This window comes from Megascapheus bottae, chromosome 26 (assembly GCF_031878675.1).
Source record: "Megascapheus bottae isolate mThoBot1 chromosome 26, mThoBot2.hap1, whole genome shotgun sequence".
In the NCBI taxonomy this organism is placed as follows: Eukaryota; Metazoa; Chordata; class Mammalia; order Rodentia; family Geomyidae; genus Megascapheus; species Megascapheus bottae.
In genome coordinates, this window is record NC_143534.1 from 19,642,424 (window position 1) to 19,665,890 (window position 23,467).

The following is a 23,467-nucleotide window of genomic DNA, read 5'->3' on the forward strand; positions in this document are numbered from 1 at the left end:
GTGCTGTCCTAAGAGGTAGCAGGCTCCTCACCACACACACTCATTCACCCTGGCCACCAGGAAGGAAAAATGAGGGGCTGACGAGGGGGCTCTGGCATCCAACAGGTTTAAAAGATCCTTTCCAATCCGGAGATAACAGCTTTCTAGGGCTATAGCATCTTAACTATTTCAACTAGCCACTAATTCAAAGGGTTTGTGTTCAGGACATCACAGGGCCAATTGGGACATAAACCCTATCACTGTCATTATCATAACTACTGGTTGCAATGTGGAAAGGCAGGGAATGGCAAGGATTAAGTGTGATCTCTGGAGTGAATCAATAGCCACCCCAGCAACTCAGTTTCTAATCTGCAAAATGGTAATGTTACTGTCTTTCTACCTCCTTGGACTATTCGGAGTATAGAGGTATAAATGAGCTTTCAAGAATATGCTATAATAGTTCTGGTTTCTCTCTGAAGAGTTACTTGGAAAGATTTTGCAGTTGATATTCGTTTTCCATTTAGTTCGAACAATTTCTTGTTTCTTTTTCTATTGTTTGGTATATCGCTATCAATTTTCAAAGCCATACTCACTTTCTATCACCCATATGCCTTGTCCTTTCATGAGTGAATACTCCAACCTCCATTTAAGTCACTAAGAATGGGAAACAATGTGCTTTTTTTTTTTTTTATTCCAACCCTGGGGCTTGAACTCAAGCCTACGCACTGTCTTTGAGTTTCTTTCACTTCAGGCTAGCACTCTATAACTTGAGCCAACAGGGCCACTGCTGGCATTTTGGATAGTTTTATTGTAGATAAAGACTCTCAGGAACTTCCTTGGCTTTGAACTACGATCCTCATATCTCAACTTCCTGAGAAGCTAGGATTATAGGCATGAGCCGCTGGTATCCAGCTAAACAGTGCTTTAAGTAGTGTAAAACATTATAATACATTTCTATCATTTTCATATGGCAGCACGAAGATGATGAGTAAGACACACTCTGTGCCCTTGAGGGTCTTACCATCTAGCTGTAAGACAGATGGAGATGAAGCAATTAAGACTCAGCATACACGAGTTAGCGATGAGAGCTTGCCACCTCTCTACAGTGTCAGGGCACTGTGACAGGGGCAGTCTCTGGATCAGGAAAGTCCCTAAAAACTACCTCAGCCAAATTAATCATCTACTTCAAGGCTGTACAAAAAGAATGTTTTCCCAGTCCATTCATTCCAAAAGTGTTTTCCTTCACTATTGGGTTTCCATCAATTAAATACTCAAAGTACATCTAGTCAGAGTGGTTCAAAATAAGAGATGTTACTGGTAATTTGAGGTCAAGACTTGTACCATTTGGCCAAGGTCAAGGTAGCTAATTCACAAGATTTTTTCTGTCCTCATTATTATCCACTACACGTGTGTACACACAGCAATCAAAGCTTTATAGCAAAACTATCCACTCTCATATATTGACGGGCACCTATTCTACTTATGTATTCATTTATTTGGCCTGTTCTGGGCCTCAGGGCCTTACACTTGTGTAGCTTGCTTGCTAGCTTATGACTGGTGTCTCACCACTTGAACCATGCTCCAACCTGGCTTTTTTGCTGGCTATTTTGGAGAATTCTCATGAATTTTGCTGACTGAGCTGGCATCAAGCCATCCAGTTCTTCTAGATCTTGGTTTTCTGAATACCTAGGAATGCAGGCATGCCACCACTGATGCCTGGTTCTAATTCCTCATCAACCTATGTGAAATTCCTTAGTCAAACAAGTTTGTCTTTTCTTTTCATTTCTTTTCTTTGTTGATCATGGAGCTTGAAATCAGGGCCTGGGCAATGTCCCCGAGCTCTTTCATTCAAGGCTAATGCTCAACCACTAAGTCACAGTGGCACTTCCAGTTTTCTAGTGGTTAATGGGAGATAAGAGTTTCATGAATATTCCTGTCTAGGCTGGCTTTGAACTGCAATCCTCAGATCTGAGTCTCCTGAACAGCCGGGATGACAGGTATGAAGCACTAGCACCTGGCTTATCAGACTCTTCTACAACAGAGACAGCTGTCCTAGCCTACCCAAACTCCTTGCAGAGGGAAGTACCCTCTTTCTGTTTCTTATGCTTTCTCCATCTTCCTGCTTTTCACTGAGCCAATACATTGCTAGAATTATTCCACCACTTTAAAGATACCATTTCTAAAGCGATTTAAAAACACTATCACCACAATGAAAAGGGACAGCCTAATGAAGGGACGAGTGTCCCTGCTGACCTGTTTCTCTAAGGACCGTGTGGTATCCAGTTGTGACTCCTCCAGCTGTGGAAAGTATAGCTGCGTGGGCTCTGACATCACAAACATGCCCACTCCACCTGCCTCTCTCCTCCCACCCATTTCCACCTGTCTCTACTCTTGCTAGGAGGTTGTTCTCCATGTTCCCAACTTCCCAGCCTTGGCTTTCTCCTATGTGAAACAGGTAGATCTGTCACAGATGTGGCTTCACCTTAAGATGGTCATTTCTATTAGACTTTGTGGCACTGCTCCATCTTAGAGCAATCAGGACTGGATCAGTAACGTAGCTCAAAGAATTTCCCACCCACTGCCCAGCTACTAGCTCTTCCCTACTTTGGTTTTGTACAGCTTGCGTTAAGCCTTCTGATTAAAACAAACTTTGTAGAGGCTCCATCTATACAAAGAAGAAAAGCTACATTTATGCAGTTCTCTTTCTGTAGATGAATGAGCTTATGCTAAGTATATGACATTCATAACCAGTTAAGCTAAATACAAACTTTGAATTGATTGTTTGGTCTTCTATAATTAAAATAAAAATAAAAAGCTTTAAAACTATGGGGCATGCTGGCTCATGCCTGTAATCCTAGCTATTCAGGAGGCTGAGATCTGAGGAAGTAGTTCAAAGCCAGCCCGGCACTAAAGAATGTGAGACTCTTATCTACAATTAATCACTAGAAAATGGGAAGTGGGGCTGTGGCTCAAGAGGTAGGGCAGTAGCCTTGAGCTAAAGAGCTCAGAGATAGCACCCAGGCCCAGAGTTCAAGTCCTGTGACACACACACACACACACACACACACACACACACACACACACACACAAAAGAAAGCAATTTTTTTTGTGCCAGTCCTGGGGCTTAAACTCCGGGCCTGAGCACTGTCCTTGGGCTTTCTCAAGGCTAGAGCTCTACCACTTGAGCCACAGCACCACTTCCAGCTTTTTCTATATATGTAGTACTGAGGAATTGAACCTGGGTCTTCATGCATGCTTGGCAAGCACTCTACCACTAGGCCAAACTCCCGGCCCCAAAACTTGTATTTTAATTGAGGAAACAGTGACACACACACACACACACACAGACACACACAGACACACACACACACACACACACACACACACACACACACACACACACACAGCATATCTAGCTGTATGGGAAGACCAGGTTTTCTCTCTATTAGACTAGTTTTAAATTATGTTTTCATGAGATAGGACCAAAAAAGAAATACTATCATTCAGCCTCTAATTGAAGGGGTCAATCAAAACAGGTAAAGTAAAGAAATAGCAAAGCTGGAATGCCAAGTTTGTCTGGGCGAGGCTTTGTGATGAATTCACAATGCCGCTAGCTTTATATCCTATTATCTTTCTCTCCCTTTGGGAATGCTTGTGACAGGTTGTAAAGTGCTCAAAATACTTTTTAGTAGATGAGGACGTTCACAAAGAGTATCCTTCAATTCTTAGTTAATTTATTCTCCACGCCCCTTGCACAATGACCCCTATAAACTCTCTTTCTACAAACCACAAGAAAAAAACAGCCTTAACCCAGGATCACAGGACACACAGAACAATATATCAGCCACCCATGCATATCTGCCTTTTGCCAGACACTTTACTAGCTGCTTAGAATACTGTATTTCATTGTGTGCTTCCAGCACATTTCCTGAGATAGATATGAACAGCTTCTCTACAAAAAAGAAACACACGAGGCTGCACGTTCAAAGTTACAGGGCCTCTACGTAGCAGACTCAAGACTTGAACTCAAGTTTGTCTAGGTTTGAAGTTCATGCTACTACTCTAGATTCATCCAGTTAGATTTTCTTCCTTACCATCAAAAAGTCTCCTAATTTGTCAAATAATACATAAATACAAATAAAAAAAAGACAGGGTGGCATTAAACTTAAAATGTACGTATTAAGCAGGAAAAAAATGTCATTCTTTGGAATCAGGATGGCTCCTAAAGATGATTCTTTCCTTATATACACAGCACACGTGTGTGTATGCACACTTATACAAGGTCATGCCCCATGTAATGGTAATGTCTCCATGGCCAGGCTAGCCTGACTTCTAAATGCTTGGTAAAGTGATCCATTCAGAAATACACCATTTCATTACTTTGTGGCCTTCACAGGCTACACACATTGCCCAACCCTGTGATAAATACTCTACAAAACAAAGAAATGTTTCTTATAGAAATAGTCACTCTATAAGATGAATTAGTAGAGTTTGGGCTACATTTGGGTAGATAGTGGGAACTACAAGTGAATGTAGAGAAGGAATCCTTTAGGGTGGTGGCAAAATGAAAGGACTAAGGTGCTCAGAGGGGTCAAAGTGGGAAAAATATAAATAGGAAAGATAAAGATGAGAGGGTATGAGTAGTTAGAATACTGAAGGAATACTCAAGGTGAGAATGGGGGAAGGGGAAGTGATAAAAGTATTTAATCCTGGGGTAGAGTGCTTGCCTAACATGCAGGAAGCCTTGGTGTTCTTGGTACCGTATACCCAGAAAAAGGCAGAAATGGCTCTGTGGCTCAAGTGATAAAGCGCTAGCCTTCAAAAATCCCAAGGACAGTGCTCAGACCCCGAGTTCAAGTTCCAGGACTGGAAAAAAATGGATCAGGAAAATATATACAATGGAATTCAGAAAAAAAAGGTAACTCATAAGGAAACAAATACTTGGAAACATGTATATTAAGTGAAGTAAGCCAGACCCAAAGAAACATAGATTGCATGGTTTCCCTCATTTGTAGTAACTAGAATGTGCCTATGAATCTACAAGTAAACACACTGGATGGTAAAAAAAAAAAAATTACACTAGGACATGATAAGTTATATAGGTCTCTAAGTATTCACATAGAGAGAAACCAAAGGAGGATATTCTTAGGAGATGATCATACTCAATAGCTATGTTCACATGATCATATTAAATAATATTTATTGAAATGAACTCCAAAAAATTGTTTGTTTTTTACTGTTGCTGCTTTTGTTTTCTTTGTCTTGTTTATTGGTTTATCTGAATTTGGGAGGGTAGGAGAGGGCACAAAAAGGGTGGACAAAGGATGCAGTGATTCTGGAAATGAACTATCCAATTTGTGGGTAGGGAAAGGAGGGAAAAACTGGGAGAGAGGGAGGGAAAAAGTGTCATTGCTCAAAAAGAAATATACATATTACCTGGCTTATATAACTGTAACCCCTCTGTACATTACCTTCACAATAACAATAAAATATGGTTTTTTTTGTTTTGTTTTTTTGTTTTTGCCAGTCCTGGGCTTGAGCTCAGGGCCTGAGCACTGCCCTTGGACTTCCTCAAGGCTAGAGCTCTACCACTTGAGCCTCGGCACCACTTCCAGCTTTTTTTTCCTATGTATGTGGTACCAAGGAATCGAACCCGGGTCTTCGTGCTTGCTAGGCAAGCACTTTAACCACTAGGCCAAACTCCCAGCCCTAAAATATGTTTTTAAAAGTAATTTTCAAGAGAAACACTATAGATTTCTGCTTTGGTGTATGTAGCTAGGATAACAGTCATTTCATTTACAGAAACTAGGAATAGTTATAGGCTTGAGACAATGACAGGCAATCTAATTTTTATTTAACCCACTCATTCCTATAAAACTTTCTTTCCCATAAATCAAGGCAAGTGGGTCTTTTAAAATCAAAGATTATTTGTCCCTTCCAAAAAACTGAATGAAACCACAAAAAGCAATGTATTGTGTAGCAGATTTCAGCCTTCTTTTAATTATCTGCTACAAGGTTTAAATTCAAATGAGAGGAATTACAAAATCAAGAAATGGTTAACAATGTAATGGCATTTGCAAGTGTAGCTGAGTTGTCTCCTCTTCATTATCAGATTATCTAGTTCTCTGTGCTGCTCAGTGTGTGTGTGTGTGTGTGTGTGTGTGTGTGTGTGTGTGTGTGTGTGTGTGTGTGTGTGTGTGTTGAGTTAGATACAGCCAGGGACACTACATGGGAGAAAAGGTAAGAAACCTGGCAGTTCCTTAGAACCCTAATGACTGAAATTTGCCCCACGGGAGACCTACTCCCCAGCCTGTTCTCTGTTATTTCTTCCACCCCCAGGCTGGGGGTTGAGGGCTGAATACAGCTTGTGGCCATGACAGAGAACAAAGCTAACTAGGTCATGTGGACAGAACCTCTGACCTTGGCCTCATTAGCACCCGTGCAGAGGCCAATCAAGAGAGCAAAGGTAAATGGCCACACACTGGAAGAGGAGGCCTAAAAAGGAGATAACCTGCAAGTCCCCATCCAGAGAGCAGGTGTCATACACTTACTTGTTCTAACCAAAAGTCACCAAGACACTTGTTCTGTATTGGACATGCCAGACAACTGGGAAATCAGAGGCAGCCACTACTACCCTCCTGGTAGAGGTTGAAGTCTAGGTGGTGCTACTTCCATCATGGATATTCTCATTACTAGGATCACCAATGGCCAAGAGCAAATAAATGCCACTTAAAAGACAGTACTTTCTCCTCCCTTTCCACTTATAAAAATTGCAATATTTACAGCCAGGCACTGGTGGCTCCTGCCTGGAATCCTAGCTACTCAGGAGGCTGATTTCTAAGGATTACAATTCAAAGCCAGCTGGGGTAACAAAGTCCATGAGACTCCAATTAACCACCAGAAAACTGGAAGTGGCACTGTGGCTCCAAATGACACAGTATTAACCTTGAGCTAAAAAGCTCAGGGACAGTGCCCAGGCCCTTAGTTCAAGCTCCTTGACTAACAAAAAACAAAAACAATATTTTATTCTCATTGTGAAAAGAATAAGACATCAGTAAACCCATTACATGAACCAGAATATTTCTTTCCTTGTTAACTTTCCTTAGAACATGAGTGAGAAAGAGATAATTAAAAATATGGGGAAAAAATAAACACACAAAAAAACCACCTCATCTTCATCAGGAATCACAGGAGTGCAAGTTAAATGGGAATGACATTACTCACATACCAGGTACTCAGTGGAAATATTTGCAAAGCTCTGCCTGGTGGTAAGGGCCAGGAGGGTTCCCTGGGCAATGCTCTCTTCCTGGCTGCATATGTGGCGGGGGGTGAGGAGGGGTGGGGGAGTGGGGGGGGGGTTGTCCTGAGAGGATGCACTTTTCCTTCCCTAAAAGCGATCAGGTAGTAGGTAGTAAATATCTTTACATATATGAGCCCTCACTTCTTAGGATTCATCCTGATGAGATATACAATGGTTTGTTTATAATAAAACTTAGCTAAACAGCCATATAATATTGTACACATATGCATAGAATTCTATTTTCATGTACAAGTTTATTTTGGCACAGGAAATGTTCGTGCTAAATTTACATGTTTAATAATAAAAACAGAATATACCCTTCTAAATTAGTGGGACACCAATTCTTTTTATAGCCATATGCACAGTAAGGGAAAAAAAATAAGAAGAAACCCAAATATCAATAATACTAAACTTTGAGTTGTTTGTGTGTATTTGCGTGGGGTGTGCGTGTGTGTGTGTGTGTGTGTGTGTGTGTGTGTGTGTGTGGTGAGCATTTTTGCTTTTCCTTTTTAGCCACAGCTCCACTTCCAGCTTTTTATAAATTGGAGATAAAAGTCTCATGGACTTTTCCTGACTAAGCTAGATTTGAACCTTCATCTTCAGATCTCAGTCTGCTGAGTAGCTAAGACATGGGCAAAAGCACTTGAGCCACAGTTCCTGCTCTTAGATTCAGTTTAGTTTTGTTTTTAACATTTTCTTTATTTATACTTTATTTTTGTAATTATCTGCCATGAAATGGGTTAAGTCAAGTTGTATGAACATGCTATTTTGCAAGTGAAAAGTAGTCAAATATCTAAAAGCTATACACATTCATAAATATATACATATTCATATATACCTATATATAAATTTATATGTACCATACAGTGATATAGTATATGCATACACATATGGATATGCGAGTGGCCATTCATGAGCACGCGCACACACACACATGCTTCTTTCTCTCTCCAGATACACACATACACACACACACACACACACACACACACACACACATAGAACATGATTCTAACTATGGGACTATTTTAGACGGATGAGAGAAAGGAAAGAGGAAGAAAGAAAGAAGACTACAAAAGGACTCTCCATGAAAGCTGCTGATCAGCGTAGGTTGAGGGGCTAGGAAAGAGAAAATAATAGAAAGGGTTATTCTAATCAAAATGCAATACGCATATATCTTAAATATCCCCTTGGTACCATTCATATACCAGGGAGGCAGAGAGAATGACTCAAAAGTAAAATAGTCTGTGTGTTGGAGTGGATACTGGTGGGTGGGGTGAAGGCTAAAGAAGAGCTTGAATGAGGATGAATGTCATCCAACTCATTTGTTTGCTTGAATAAAAATAGAACAATGAAACCTGAAATTGTTTTATGGAGAATGGGATAAGGAAATATTGTTCACATGTGTGGAAATGTCATAATGCAACTCCCCTGGCACAATTAATGCATGCTCATTTTTTTAAAATTAAATGGTCAAATAGGGACAATTTCATAGGCTTAGCAGACTTAATAACATACATGTATATTCCTCATATAAGCTTAGATATATATATATCATTAATATACATTATGATTAATATTAACTTGATTTCATCTTTAGTTATCAGTCACCATCAGTGAAAACCTGATCCATATGTTCACTGTAAGTTAGATTCAAATCACAATATTAGTAGCCTTCGTTGTTATAGAATAATTATTTCACAAATAACATAGCTCACCATACTCTCCCACCAACAGCAGATACTAAAAGTTTATTCTGACAGTAAATAGATATTTTTCTTTTTAGTTCATATTCTAGCCCCAAAGAAAATAGACAATATAGAGCATGTGAGTCTCTTTGCTGTGAGAACCCAACCTGTTTCCAATGAGCTCAAAGTCACACACTCTGCCCCAAATCTAACACACAATTATAACTTGCATTCTAGGTCTCCGGAGCTAATGGTATTCCTCTAAAAGTCCAAGTTCCCTTCTATTCACTGACATTCCATAGTTAAGATGTAATTGGTCCCTCAAATTGTTGGCAGTTCAGTGTAAATATTTCTTCAACTGACAACTTTTAGCTCTAACATTATGATTAATATGTAACAAAGTACTTTCTTTAAACAAGAGGTAAATAGCCAAAACATTAAACAAACCAGAATGGAGTGCGTGTTGCTGATACATGGTATGCAAATGCTTTCTACAGTTTTGCTTTTCCCTTTCAATGGTAGAATTGTGTATTTTATTGTGAACAATAGGATTGCCATTTCCTTTTCTAGTCTTAATTATTAAAGAAATAACCCCATGGTTCCATTCTAAGTTCCGGGAACAAGAAGTTCTCACAAATCCTTGTTACCATACCACACAGTGTGTTGGCCAGCTTTGCCAAGCACTCAAGTTGTTAAACTTGAAGATGATATAAAAAGGGTATTTAATCTATGAAGTAATCACATTAGCAGGGCAAGCATCATTGAGTTAGCTCTCCATAAGGTGACAAAAAAAAAAAAAAAGATGGAAAACTTGAGTCTGAGATCAAAAGAATCTTGGAATGTTAGTTGTGTTGATTTGGGTGTGTTAAGGCAGTGATTAAAAGCGACTAAAAGGAAAAAGTGCCCATTGGACACTTTAATTAAAGTTTTTAATAAGCATTATCTTTTATAACTCCTCCCAGTTTTATTTTTTTCCCCACAACTAGTGTGATATTTCTGGCTTCCTGTCTTTTCTTTCACCTCTAACAACTGTGTCACAAAATTAGTATTTTGGCTACTTCTTTCCATTTTTTTAAGAAACCCCAAGTTCCTCACTAACATTTATGAAAGACTGCAAGTCATTAAGAAAGGACCAAAATTGGGAAAGATTTAAAAATTCTCTGGATTTGGGGACGATTTGCAGAAAAATAGCTGTCAATCTTATAATAGGTTAGAGTTTTTATTTTCTTAGCCTCCCTATATGTCAAGTACACTATGTTAAGATTCCTAAAGTATTTCAGTAAACTTTTAACATACTAATTTGGCTTTTGTATTTATAAATATTTTTGTATAAAAGACGCAGGGTTTTATTAACATATTAAGCTTCAAATGATTTCTCATCATTTTTTCCATTTTTATTTTCTAATTACAAAAGTCATACATAGGTATTTCAAAAAGTAAGCAGTGCAAAATTCAGAACTTGCTCTCATTTCACTTTCCTTCTCCTCTTTGACACAGGGGCACTCATTCCCAACAGTAGGAACATAAAGACCAAACCACCTTATTAGGTAAGGTTCAGAGGTAACTAATGAGCAGGAAATACTAGTGGTCTGATAAGAAACTTTTGCTCATCTAACCAGGCTGCTTCAGATCATATCATCTAGAAAGTTATTGGAAAATGCAGTTGGAAAATTCAAGATAGCCGAGTGTTCAGAGATGGTGGGGAGGTGGGGTGTGGAGGGAGATTTCTGTGGTTCCTCTGAAGCACCTTTTAGTGTATGAAGGATATAGGAAGGCAGCGGGCTTCCCTGGCTGCAGGTTTTGTGGGTCCCTCCGTGTTCCAGCAGCTCACCAACAAAGCACAATGGAAGGTAGGAGGAGGAAAATAAGCCTTCCCTCCCAAAAGGTGAAAATAACTGCTGAGAACCAAAAGACAGCAGCAGCACGCTAAGTCCACTGGATGGCTTGCAGAGATAAAGTTCTTACTTACCAAAATACAAAACCCACAACAGAACAATTGTTTCAGCCCTACACTCCATGTTCCAAACTCTCTCTAGATTAATGACCAGGGAGTCTAGCCAAGCTCATTAAATGGGAAAACTGGCCTCCTACTATATAGTTTATTGTTCTTCCAAACTAAAGGGGACAAGAAGGACTTGGAGAAGACACAAACTTCTGGGCTTTCTGTAGTGATAGTTAGAAAAGATTTATCTATGCATTTCAAAAATGTCCAATTCAAGGATCATGTCATACTCATCTCCTTATAAGTGAAAAAATGCCCCTTATCTATTTTACTGTGTATCTCAGATCACCAAATTACATTCTTATAACTACTGAGCAATATAGTACAGACTTCTGGAATCTGAGATCTCTCAGAGAGTTAGTTGAGCCTGTCAATCTCTTAGAGTAAGCAGCCATTCCAACTCCTTGTGTTAAGCTACAAGGGAGTAGAAAGACAAACTACACCCCCCCACCCCCCCACCCCCGGGCCCCCAAACAGGGCTTCCTCCATCCACCCAGTCCCTTAAATCTCTTGGGCCTGCCAAAGGCCTGACCTTCCAGTCGCTGCAGTAGAGGGTGACATTTTGTGGGAGAAAGGCCCAACAGATAGACTAAAGGCCTCTGTTCAACAAATATTTGACCACTGTGGATGGAGTGAAAGTTTGCTACACACGTTGTTGGTTCAGAGTAACTAAGAGAGACCTTCAGATGGTGACAAATAATTAGACTTAATAACAAGGTAAATAATTAAGTTTAATCCAACAGGACATTAGGGAAAATCAAAGAGACTTAGCACACTCTTAATTTCACATTAAAACCAACCCAACTCCCACAAAACAGAATCACCATAATTTCCAAGGATCTTTATGCATTCCTGCTTTTAAAATCTGAAAGAGCCTGACACAAGGTATTGTTTTCCTAAGGTTTTTTTTTATCTGTCTGGCCTCCCAGGCTCATTCAGTTTACCAAAAAATAAATAAATAAAATAAAATAAAAAATTTAAGTTGTTCTTAGTTTTTCTGGTTAGAGAATTTATCTTTCTGATTGCTAGAATCCCAGCTTGCACTTTCCAAGGACGGCTCTATCTTCTAACCCTCACCCCTCATCCCTGAGAGGTCTATTCTTTATTAAGTCTGAAAAACATGCCAAACAAGGAAGACCCAGAACTGTGTGGGAACAAGCATCCTTTACATTATCATCACCCGAAAAAAAAAAAAATGCACCCGGGAGTTGTGAGACCCACAGCGGCCCAGCCCTTCTCTGGAAGTCAAGGCCAGGCGCCCAGGCATCCAGACTGGGGAGATCCAGACTGGGGAGAGCCCGTGCGGAAGAAGTGGGGGGGCATTCCCCCAAGACGAGCGAGGACCGGGGCTCAGGCCAGGGTGTGCTGGAGTAAAGTTCCACTTTTTTTTTCTTTCCCCACTAGTGAAATCACAGCTTCCTTTTCAAATCCCCGCACGCAGGGCTGCTGTGGCCAGTGACAAGGGGTGGGAGGTGGCTGTGGGCATGGAGGAAAGCCCTGGCATGGGGGGGTGGACCGTTGGAGACCTGGGTGGGGGGTGTGGAGACCTCGCGCGTGGAGGTGTGGGCGCCCGGATCCGGGGCCGGCAGCCTCCCCATCCCCACCCCCCCACCCCCGCCCCTCAGAAGGAGCCGATTAACGGGATTTGCAGCCAGCCCTCCCGGAGGCGGGGCTCTCGGCTCTCCCCGGGCGCCTCGGGAGCAGCCTGGGGCCGGGCAGCCCCGGGCACCGGCGAGGAGGCACCGGCGGGGAGGCGGCGGGCGCAAAATCCCCAGTCTCCACCCGCGGGCGGGAGGTGGGCGCGTGCAGTCCCCGAGGGGACCCAGCCGAGCCGGGGGGCCACCGGCCTGCCACCTCCCCACCGTCCCGCCCGCAGGGTCCGCGGCTGCTGGGCGGGGGGGGCCGCGACCCCTGAGCCCCCCCTCCGGGACCCGGACCGGGGGCTGTCAGTCCCAGGGGGGGCGAAGGTGTGCGAAGTTGAGGGGCCCAGGATGGGGATCGGCCGGGCCCGGGCGGCGGTGGGCGACGTGGACAGGGCGGCGGGGGGACCCCACCCTCCGTCCCGACCCTCCCCGCGCCCCGAGGCGCCGCCAGCCCGGCCTCGGACCCGCCTAGGGCAGCCCGGCGCCGGGGACCCCGCACCTTAAGGGCGGGGACCCTCCCGACCCGGCCGGCGCCCCCCAACCCCGGAGCTGCGGGCTTGGGGCGCCGCCGCGCGGCCCGGCTCCGGGGCTCGGGCACCTCGCGGCGGGGCGGGGGGGGGGGAGGGAGCGGGGGTACGGGCGGGGCTGCGACCCGAGGCGCGGCACCCCCCGAGCGAGCGCGGCGGGGAAAGGGACCCCGTCCCGGCGGGAGAAGTTGGGGGTCCAGAACCTGATCCTGCGGGCCAGGCCCGCGAGGCGCTGGGGCGGGGGGGCCGAGCCAGATGGCCGGGGGGGTCAGGAGCGCGACAGACGTTAGGACTTACCGAGTGCTCCCCTCATGCTGTCCCGCGCCGCCGCCTCCGCCGCCGCCGCCGCCGCTCGGGCCGGCCGGGGACCAGCGCCACCAGCCCCGCCAGCAGCCGCCCTAGCGGAGCATGCCCGGAGAGCCGCGGATCGCCCTGCCCACTACCCGCGCTCGCCCCGCCCACACCCGCGCTCGCCCCGCCCACCGCCCCGCTCGCCCCGCCCACACCCGGGATCGCCCCACCTACTGGCTTGCTAGCCCCGCCCTCTCCCGGGATCTCCCCGCCCATCGACTTGATGGCCCCGCCCACTTCCCCAGCTGCCTCCAGACTTTGGGACCTGGCAAAGAGAAGACAGGGCCAGGACAAGAGCCTGGTTGGTGGTGCACAAGCCTCCTCCGAGGCCTGACTGAGAATCTACAAGAATCACAGGTGGACTGACCACCCTTGGTCTTTTCTTGTCACTTGTGTTTGGGCTAGGTCAACCAGGAAAAGTCCACATGGAGAGAAACCCTGAGAACACACACAAATACACACGGGCACTCATGCACAAGTGCTACTGAGATGCACACAAGCAGATCCATATTCAGCCACATACAGGATCACATAAATATAGCCACAAAACACACTGACGTAAACACAGATACATGGAAACAGTGCACGTACACGCAAAAGCACCAGTGATGGCAAGCAAAGCAGGTACCAGTGACCCCAGGGACCTCCACCCCACGCTTCTCTCTTAGCTGCAAAGGGACAAAAGGACTGATATGCTGCCCGGATCCGCACTGGAGCAACGTTCTCAGACCTTGGAAGGCAGAGAGACGACATAGGAGGATAAACTTTACTGACAAGTTAGAGAAAGGCAGGAAGTGGTGTCCAAGTCAAGTCAACCTAGTCAACAGTGAAAAACATTGCCCCCAGTGTCATTGCAAAATCAAGTTTTCAGAAGGCCATTAATCAAAGTTTTAGTAGCCAGTAGCTACTTAAATAAATCACTACTACTTAAATCATTCTTGCTAATAACTAAAAACTTGCACTATGTCCTCACATCTGAGCCTGATAGGCTCCTCATAGAGATCATATAATTTATTGAGCCCAAAAGTAAAGATCCTATATAATCTAATAAAAACTGGGTGGGGCAAAAAATCCAAACCAGTAATGCTAGAAAGGAAAGAACAGAATAATTAAGTGCTCTATTACTTTATCAACAGGACAACTGAGGAAACAAAGGCGAGATGGGAACAGACAAGTTAGTGGGTTCCAATCCTGGTGGCCTTTGCGATTTTGTGAAGATATTACTTCTGCTAACCTCAGTTTCTGCTACCAAAAGTGTAGTTTTTGCTGAAACCATCAGGAAGACTGTGGACAACATCTTGAAGAACAGGTGGGTTGTGACACAAACATCATGTTGTGACTAGAAAACCAAGATGGCATTCGTTTTCAGTATTTTCCTAAAGGCAAATGAAACACAGGAGACATTTGGAGGAGGCAGTTATTAATAGTTGTGGTAGGAATTCTTATCAAAAAAGATATTTTCCAAGCATGGATTGCTTCAATGACATATACAATCTGTTTCCCCTCAATTCACCAACTCAACAAAATGACATTGTGTTGTTGTGGGCATCTATATGCATCCCTTCTAAAAACAGAATCACTTATCTACATATGTATCATGTATGTACTTGTATAGTCACATACATGAGTATGTATATATAAAATGCATAGGCTGTGTATATATACTTACATATGTCACACACAGAGCCAAATGTTACCATGAGATGAGACTATTCATCAGGTACAGATTTTCCCTATGCAGGGAAGGGGAATGTCCAGCCCTTAGGCTGTATAAGGCTTGAGAAACAATTTGGTATGTGATGGGACAGACACATATACTTCTCTTGCTTGCCCGCAGCCATCTGCCTATATGGAGAAGTTTGTTTAGCCCCAGAAGGATGTTATAAACATACAAATAGCCCTTGGAAGAAAAAAAGGTCCCACTTCTCTTAAGACAATGTCATATTGTTAAGTTTCTGGGTCAATGCCACAAAAGTTTTATAATGTAGCTGAAATGTTGTGGAATTGCAGTAGAAGATGACCTTGATACAGTGCTAAGAAAGAAGCTAAACAAAAGGAAGCTGAATAAGAAATGGTGAGCTGAACACTGATGGCTCATGCCTATAATCCTAGCTTACTCAGAAGAGTGAGATGTGAGGATCAAAGTTTGAAGTCAGCTGTGGATAGCTTGGTTTAGCACTGGCTTTGAGCAAAAGCACTCAGGAACAGCACCCAAGCCCCAAGCATACACACACACACACACACACACACACACACACACACACACACACACACACACACACACACACCAGAAGTACAATTGTGGCCCAAGTGGTAGGATGCCAGCCTTAAGCAAAAAGGCCAGGCAGGAGGTCAAGTCCTTAAGTTCAAGCCCCAATTCTGGCCCATGAAAGAAAAAAAGAACAAAGAAAACATTTTAGCAGAAAGATTTTTGGAGGGAAGGTAATGAGATTGCGATGCTAGAGATTCAAGAGAAGATGGCAGGTTGGAGGCATGACTCAAAAGGTAGAGTACATGCCTAGTGAAGGTAAAGCTCTGAGTTCAAACCCCTGTACCATACACAAGAAAATGAATGTACTATTTCAAAGATTTCAGAGCTGGGTTTGTTTTTTTTTCCCATTTCTTGACCCTGGCTCTTTATCATGGTGACCTTGTTTCAAAATGCTTGGCTACCTCTTTCTTCAGGATTGACGCATCACTAGCCTGTATTAATAATGCTTTCCAGCCAGGACTAAGGTCATTTTAGACAAACAAGAAAATTTTGGAGAGACAAAATTGTAGTAGTACTGAGAGTTCAAAATCAGAGGGAGAAGATTTTTCTGAAGATCTGCAAATAAAATCAGGAGACGGGGACGAAGGAAAGTAAAGCTGGAAAGACACACACCTCTGACTTAAGTGTAAGAAGACTCATGAGAAAAATCCATTTGGCTAATTTCCATATTGGTTATGAATGCCTGGGCATAGGATGGTAAACAGGAAATGAGGGAAAACAGACGTGTAAATAAGTATCTATAGGCAAAGACAGATGCAGTTGATGTATTTGTTTTTTATTCGTACACATGCACCCATAACACATATGTTTATCATTACAGTTTTATAGTAGAGGACATTTCTTCCTAAGTTGGGCTTTAGTAATTCAGAAAACACCTGTGTACATTTTCTTCTGACCTCAAGAGGAATGGCATTCTTTCCCCTAACCTAATCTGGCCATCAGCACCCACTTTCCTGTCCCTTCAGTCCCTTTCTGTCTTACTTGATGTTAGATTAGAGCACAGGAAAAAATACCTCTCTCGTTTACATGATGGAAAACATAAAACATAATGGCAAACAACTTAAGCATGATGGTTTAGAAGTCTAGCACAGCCTGTGAGCATGAGGTAGGAATCAGTCCGGATGCTCAGTGTCCCTGCCTTCCTCTGGTGTCCTGGACAAGGGATTTCACAAACTCAGGAAGGAACTTGGTTGACTGAGTCATGGGGCAGATGTGCAATGACCAAAGAAAGAATGCATAAGGGCCTACTTAAAGGGGGAGGGGGAGGGGGAGGCAAGAGCCTTGTTTCTTTACTATAGCTCTTTCAAAGACCTAAAATAACCCTCATTTTTGCTTCCTTTAGGGCTCTGTTTTGACCACTATAAAGTTTCCTTTAGTTGATTTAGACAGTCTTTGATTATTTTCACCCTTTGTCTGTTACTAGTTCTCGTATTTACTAAAGAAGATGAATGTTCTTGATAATAAAAAGTTGGATTCTCTCTTATTGACTTATTGGGAAAAGTTAAACAAAGATGCTTATACAAAAATTAGATGAGGTTTTATGTACTAAAATCAAGCAGTACAATAGACATTATGTCAATTATATTAATAGGATAGGCTATTAATATTAATTAATTAACTAAATTGAATATTAATTCAGAGCTATACTGTCTAGTTATTTTTCCAGGCTTGGGGCTTGAACTCAGGGCCTGAGCACTGTCCTTGGACTTTCTCAAGGCTAAAACTCTACCATTAAGCCACAGCACTACTTCCAACCTTCATGTATGTGGTACCGAGGAATCAAACCTGGGTCTTCCTGCATGCTAGGCAAGCACTCTACCAATGGGCCAAACTCCCAGCCCCTGTCTAGTTACTTTTAACCGTGAACTGACATTTCATTCCCAAGGTAAACTCTGTGGGCCTCCCATTTCAGGATCAACTGAGAGAAGGATTTAACAAATAGATTCCTGGTCTTCACCAACCAATAGCATAATCAGAATTTCTAATTTGTATGGATGAGATTCTGGGATCTCATCAAGAAATTTTCCCAGATGATTCTAGTGCACAGTAAGGAAACAAGGACAGAGTGCAAGAAGTGGAAATAATTTTGTGCTAAGAGATTATAACAGAATGACAGACACTTAACATTCAGAAAGCAGTATTTCTAGTGATAGTGGCTTAGACCTATAATCCTAGCTACTCAGGAGGCTAAGCTGAGGATTGAGGTTCAGAGCCTGTCCTGACAGAAAAGTCTATAAGGTTGTTTCTCCAAATGACCAGCAGCAGAAAGAAAGAAAGAAAGAAAGAAAGAAAGAAAGAAAGAAAGAAAGAAAGAAAGAAAGAAAGAAAGAAAGAAAGAAAGAGGAAGGAAGGAAGGAAGGAAGGAAGGAAGGAAGGAAGGAAGGAAGGAAGGAAGGAAGGAAGGAAGGAAGGAAAAGTTGGGTGCCTATGACTCATGCCTATAATCCTAGCTACTCAGGAAGCAGATATGAGCATCAAAGCCAGCCCAAGAACTAAAGTCCGTGAGACTCTTATCTCCAGTTAACCATCAGAAAATCAGAAGTGGCATTGTAGCTCAAGTGGTAGTGCGCTAGCCTTGAGCTGAAGAGCACAGGGACAGTGCTCAAGGCCCCAGAGCTGACAAAAAAAATAAATAAAAAAGAAGGAAGGAAAGAAGGATGGAAGGATGGAAGGAAGGAAGGCAGGGAGGGGGGAATAAATAAATAGGGGGTGTGTGGCTCAAGCGGTAGAGTGCCAGCTTTAAACAAAAAAGCCAAGAGAGAGTGAAGGGCCCTGAGTTCAAACCCCAGTAATAGTCATAGCAGCAGGCATGTATATCCCTGTACCATGATTCTGAATAACACAGCAATGTCCTTCCTACATCAAGTTCATTCAGTGTTTGGCAGCTGTTAACTTAGAAAGTTGAACAGTGAAAGAAAACATACAAACAATACTTTCGAGACTAAGAAATAAGGTAAACGCTTTTCAATCACATACTTTCAGTCTAAGGACATTGGATCTCTGTGGTATTACTGGAGGGAGAAAAATGTTTTTAAATTATTGGCTATCTTTGAGTCAGCTTTTTCCCACATAAGGCTACCCATTAATAGAAACCAGCTTCTCTGTGTCTTTCCCAAACCCTGTCACCACTCATCAGAGTAAACCGTGATTGTTTACCAGTGGTAGACAGAGCATCCTGAGCATCTTAACCTCATGCTCTATTATTCTCTCTTAGGTTCATAAGAAAATGCTTAGTGACTGCCCATTCCTCCTGGAATGACAGTGCTCGGCTCGTGGTCCCCTTGGGACAGGAAACATCAATGTGGCTCACAGCAGAAACATATGTGGCCAGCACCAGACAGGATCAGACACAGGTATCTCAACCAAAGCCTTGACTTACATTCTTCCATGTATGCAAGCCAGCTTTTCTTAATAGGATTGCATGATTCTGAGGTAATCATTCCAAGTAAGTATGAAAGAGGATGTTAATCTCCCATTAAAGAAAACTTTCCATCCAATTATCTGTCTGTTTTTCTAAAACTTCCATTGTATTTTGTGTCAGCGTGGTGTCAGCCTTCCGTCACTATGACAAAATACCTGAGATAATCATCTTATAAGCAGGAAAGATATATTCATTATTTTACAGCTTCAAAGGTCTGAGGGCATGGCTCTGCTGCTATGTAAGGCAAAGCATCATGGGAGTGTGTGGAGGAACAGAGCTGCTTACGAAATGCTCCCATATTCCCTACAAAGACAAGCCTCCAGGAACCACCTAACATCCTTTCACTCGGCCCTACCCACTAAAGGTACACCACCATCCCCCAATAGTACTAGAGTCTAGTGATCAAGCCTTTCACAGATGTCATTGCAGGGATATTTAAGACGCAAGCCTTAAGAACCTCATACTACAGCATTTTAAACATCTAGCCTAGATTTGCTTATCAGCATGAATACTTGAATTGACTACTAGATTCTGAGTTCCTGGTAGAAGAAGATTGTTCATCTGGACCCAAACTCTGCTTTCTAAAGTCCTGAATATATCCATTTAACATCCCCCAGTCTCCAGGCCCAAAAAGCAACCAAAGCTGTGGACAGAATCACTTACCTTCTTTCCTAGCATCTACCGAGCCAGTGTTTCCCTGCACTAAATCAACCCAGAGCCCAGCACTAGACAAGGAGAGACAACAGTACTACCTGCAATTATGCAAATTAACCAACTTTTGAAACCCCCCAAAAAGTTGAGGACTAAGTCTCTTTCTTGCTTCTTCTGCCTGCTTACCAATCCTAGCACTTCACCTAATGGCTCTATGTGGCTTGCTGTTCCTCTAGCCTTGAATCTTTTCTTTCTATGGCATTGACTCATGGATTTATGTGGGCTTTTACTGTGTTCTACTTTAAATCTAGCTCACTGTTCAGAAACTATTTGTTTGCCTCTTATGTGCCTGGATTATATTATTATGTATTATAATATATGACATATGATGTTATATCTAATATAATAGATAATTATATATTATAATGTAATATAAAATATACAATTATAATATAACACTATAATATATAATAATTCAATGATATATTAATATGAACAATCTATAGTTATATATTAATTATATAACATCATGTTATATGTTATAATATAATGATATTACATATTATATACACATGTATATGTGTATTTATGAGCAAAGTGTCAGATAGTGAGTTTAAGTCCCCATTTCAGAGAAAAATAAAAGGAAGAAATAGCATTCTCAATTACCAGGATATTTCCAGGTCTGGTAATGGGGCAGAGCATGCACTTAATATGTGTTAAACTCTAGGTTCAGCCACCAACACCTCCAAATATACACAGATGCACATACTACCATCGCCACCATTACTAGCACCACCACCACCTAAATTAAGACTCATCAATCAGGTTACCAAAGGAAGAGACAAAAGGGCCAGCATGTAGATTCTTGGTCAATTCAATTGACTATCTGTCTGGGATGTTATTTTTGTTTTTTCCTGTGTTCTACCTACACCTAGCCTACTTTCCTAAACCTACTTGTTGTCCTTCATATGTACCATGTACCTAGGTGATGTGTCAAAAAGATTGCATGTTCAATTATTTTTTTTAAATCCAGTTTTCTAAAAGCAATATGAAAAAATACGAGAGAGAGAGGGGCAGGGCGGGGGGGAGGGACCAAAGTGGATGATCAGTGGTTTGCAGAAAGGCGGCAAAAGTAATAACTCATATGAAAGCCAGTTTTCACCAGCCATAATAGAAAAATAACATTGACAGTCCAAATTCAGTTTTGTTTTGTTTTTTTAATCTAGCTAGAACAATTAGCTAGTGTTTCTAAGAACCCCAGTAACTGGCAGTGTTTCATTTGCTGTACTCCTCCAAACCCTCCTGACATTCTAGTGAGCTTTTTCCATTCAGCCCTGATATGGACCTACCGAAAGCCTCATTTCTGCACATAACCTCCATCTGTGTGGACACGCTCACAGCAGCTTCTTGCAGCAGCTTCTTCAGGCAATGAGGCATTGGATGCAATTTTCAATTGTGCAACAAAGAAGCTAATCTGCTTTGTAGTTTTCTCAGACAAGAGGGTGTCTTCTTTCTTTGGTCTGTATAGTTTCTATACAGGCTTTCTGTATAGTCTTCCTTATAGTTCTTGATGGCTAGAATGTGAATTCAGACTTTTGCAGAAACTACCAAATACCTGAAAGTTACCATAATCAGTGACAGAAGTTGTATTATATCCACCTCTGTGTGTCTTCTCCCTTCTATACAACATTCCCTGGAACTAGAATACCATATGTTCTTGGAACAGATGACATTCATAAACAAAATGAGTATCTTTTTGAAGGAACACTGTTTCATCTATACTCATGGGCCACTTGTTTACGTCAGGCATTACCTGCTTATATATGGAGTTATGATAGGTTAGGATTAATAGAAATGTAGGGCCTTTTCCAGTGATTGATTCTTTGCTGGCACCTCACAATGCATGGCTCCAATGTTATCAACACTGTTTCACTCCTCCCATCTTTCCTAGTGAGTTATAATAATAATAGGGCCTGGGAACTGGCAAATTCCCAGCGATAGTATCACACTAAGGGCTGTGAACATCCAATTGTATAATACTAAACAACTGCGGAATGGGAACAGCAATTTTCAACCATCTGATGGACTATTTTAAGCTCTTAATAATTACATTTGAGAAAATATATTTAAAAGTCAAGGAGAAGCAGAAACTGGCATCAGGCACTCATGCTTATAATCCTAGCCACTTAGGAGACTGAGATATGAGGACTGAACTTCAAAGCTAGCTTAGACAGAGACTCCATGAACTAGCAAAATGCCATACTGAATGCATGGATCAAGTGCCAACCATAAGAAAGCAACCTGAGTGAGAATATAAGTTTCTGAGTTCAAGCCTTCAAAAGACTAGATATGCTATTGTCTAAATCTGATCAAGCACAAATCTATCCATTTATTGATTATTTGAAAACTATGGTGGTCAGTGATTATTGACTATGAACCCAGAGGCAGAGCTTAGAAATATGCAAATTTTCGCTTTTTTTTTCTTTTCTTCTTCGAATCTCTCCAGAAATTTTATTACTCAGGCCTAGGGCCTATGATGCAATTTTTCTAACATCTAGTTCCTTTACTTGATGATTCTCACATAGTAATACATCTTAAGAAAAGACTGGCATAGGGTTTGCAAATAAAGTCCAGCGCAAATATAGAATAGTTATGTCTTTTGTGTTTTTCAAAATCTTTGGTTATAGCATACACACTAGTTTTTTGTTTTGTTTTGTTTTTTAACAGTTTTTAAATTACAGTTTTAAAGTTTGAGAGCCATGGCTTATGGTAACATAGTAATTTAACACTGACAAGTACTCCAAGTAATACCTTAATAATTCTAGTTGAGGAGCTGAATGTATTCGAGGGAAGTACTTTCCACTTTCTCTGCCTTTGTTAGGAGGTGACCTAACCTCAAGGGAAAAGCACTAGGAATGAGACAGAAGTGGTCTGAATCTCAAGACTACCATTCATTGTGTATCTTTAGAGAAAATGAGTCAGACTTCCCAGCCTCGGTGTCTTCATATGCTAATAGTTTGGTTTTGAGGAGTCAATGAGATGCGATATGAAAGCATTCAGCAGAGTCAACATTCCAAAAAGTTCCTGAAGTTTCAAGTTCATGAGTATGGCAAAGCATCTGGCATATCACGATACTCTATGAACGCAATGTAGCTTCCATTTCTGGGAAGCACAGTTCCCTTATTTGCTGAGTAACATGGGTGGAATCTGTTTCTTTTGTTTGTTTTTTCCTCTGAGACTGGGACTCAAACAAGCTGACACTTTTGCTCCCTACCAACTGAGCCAGGTCCAAACCCAGGAAGAAATAATTTTGTATGTATTTGTTTTACTATAGGAAAAAATGTTACAGAGACAATGTGATTAACACATTTTAGGGATAACCATTTCGCTTAGCTTTTTCATTGGACAGCAAGATTTTACTTTCCTCCCTTCCCTCCCTTTCTTCCCTTCCCCCTCCCTCTCTTCTTTCCTTCCTTCCTTCCTTCCTTCCTTCCTTCCTTCCTTCCTTCCTTCCTTCCTTCCTTCCTTCCTTATTTACAAGACTACTATTGACAACAGCATGTGCATTTTCAGGTTAAAACAAAGCATCAGAGCTTTTTAAAGTTATTGAAATACCTGAAAAAGGCAAGGTAT

General features: G+C 42.0%; 1 protein-coding gene across 2 annotated transcripts in view; it reads right to left on the reverse strand.

The window, feature by feature from the left end:
- The window catches only part of Jcad (junctional cadherin 5 associated), a 63,451-nt gene that overhangs the window by 27,067 nt on the left and 12,917 nt on the right, over window positions 1–23,467 (reverse strand). The window contains exon 1 of one of the 2 annotated variants that reach the window (XM_090319094.1): window positions 13,437–13,535. The exons of the other annotated variant lie outside the window; for it this stretch is intronic. The gene's annotated coding sequence lies outside the window, so the exon portion shown is untranslated. Of the gene's footprint in view, window positions 1–13,436; window positions 13,536–23,467 lie in introns of those variants that run through there. 2 annotated transcript variants of the gene reach the window in all.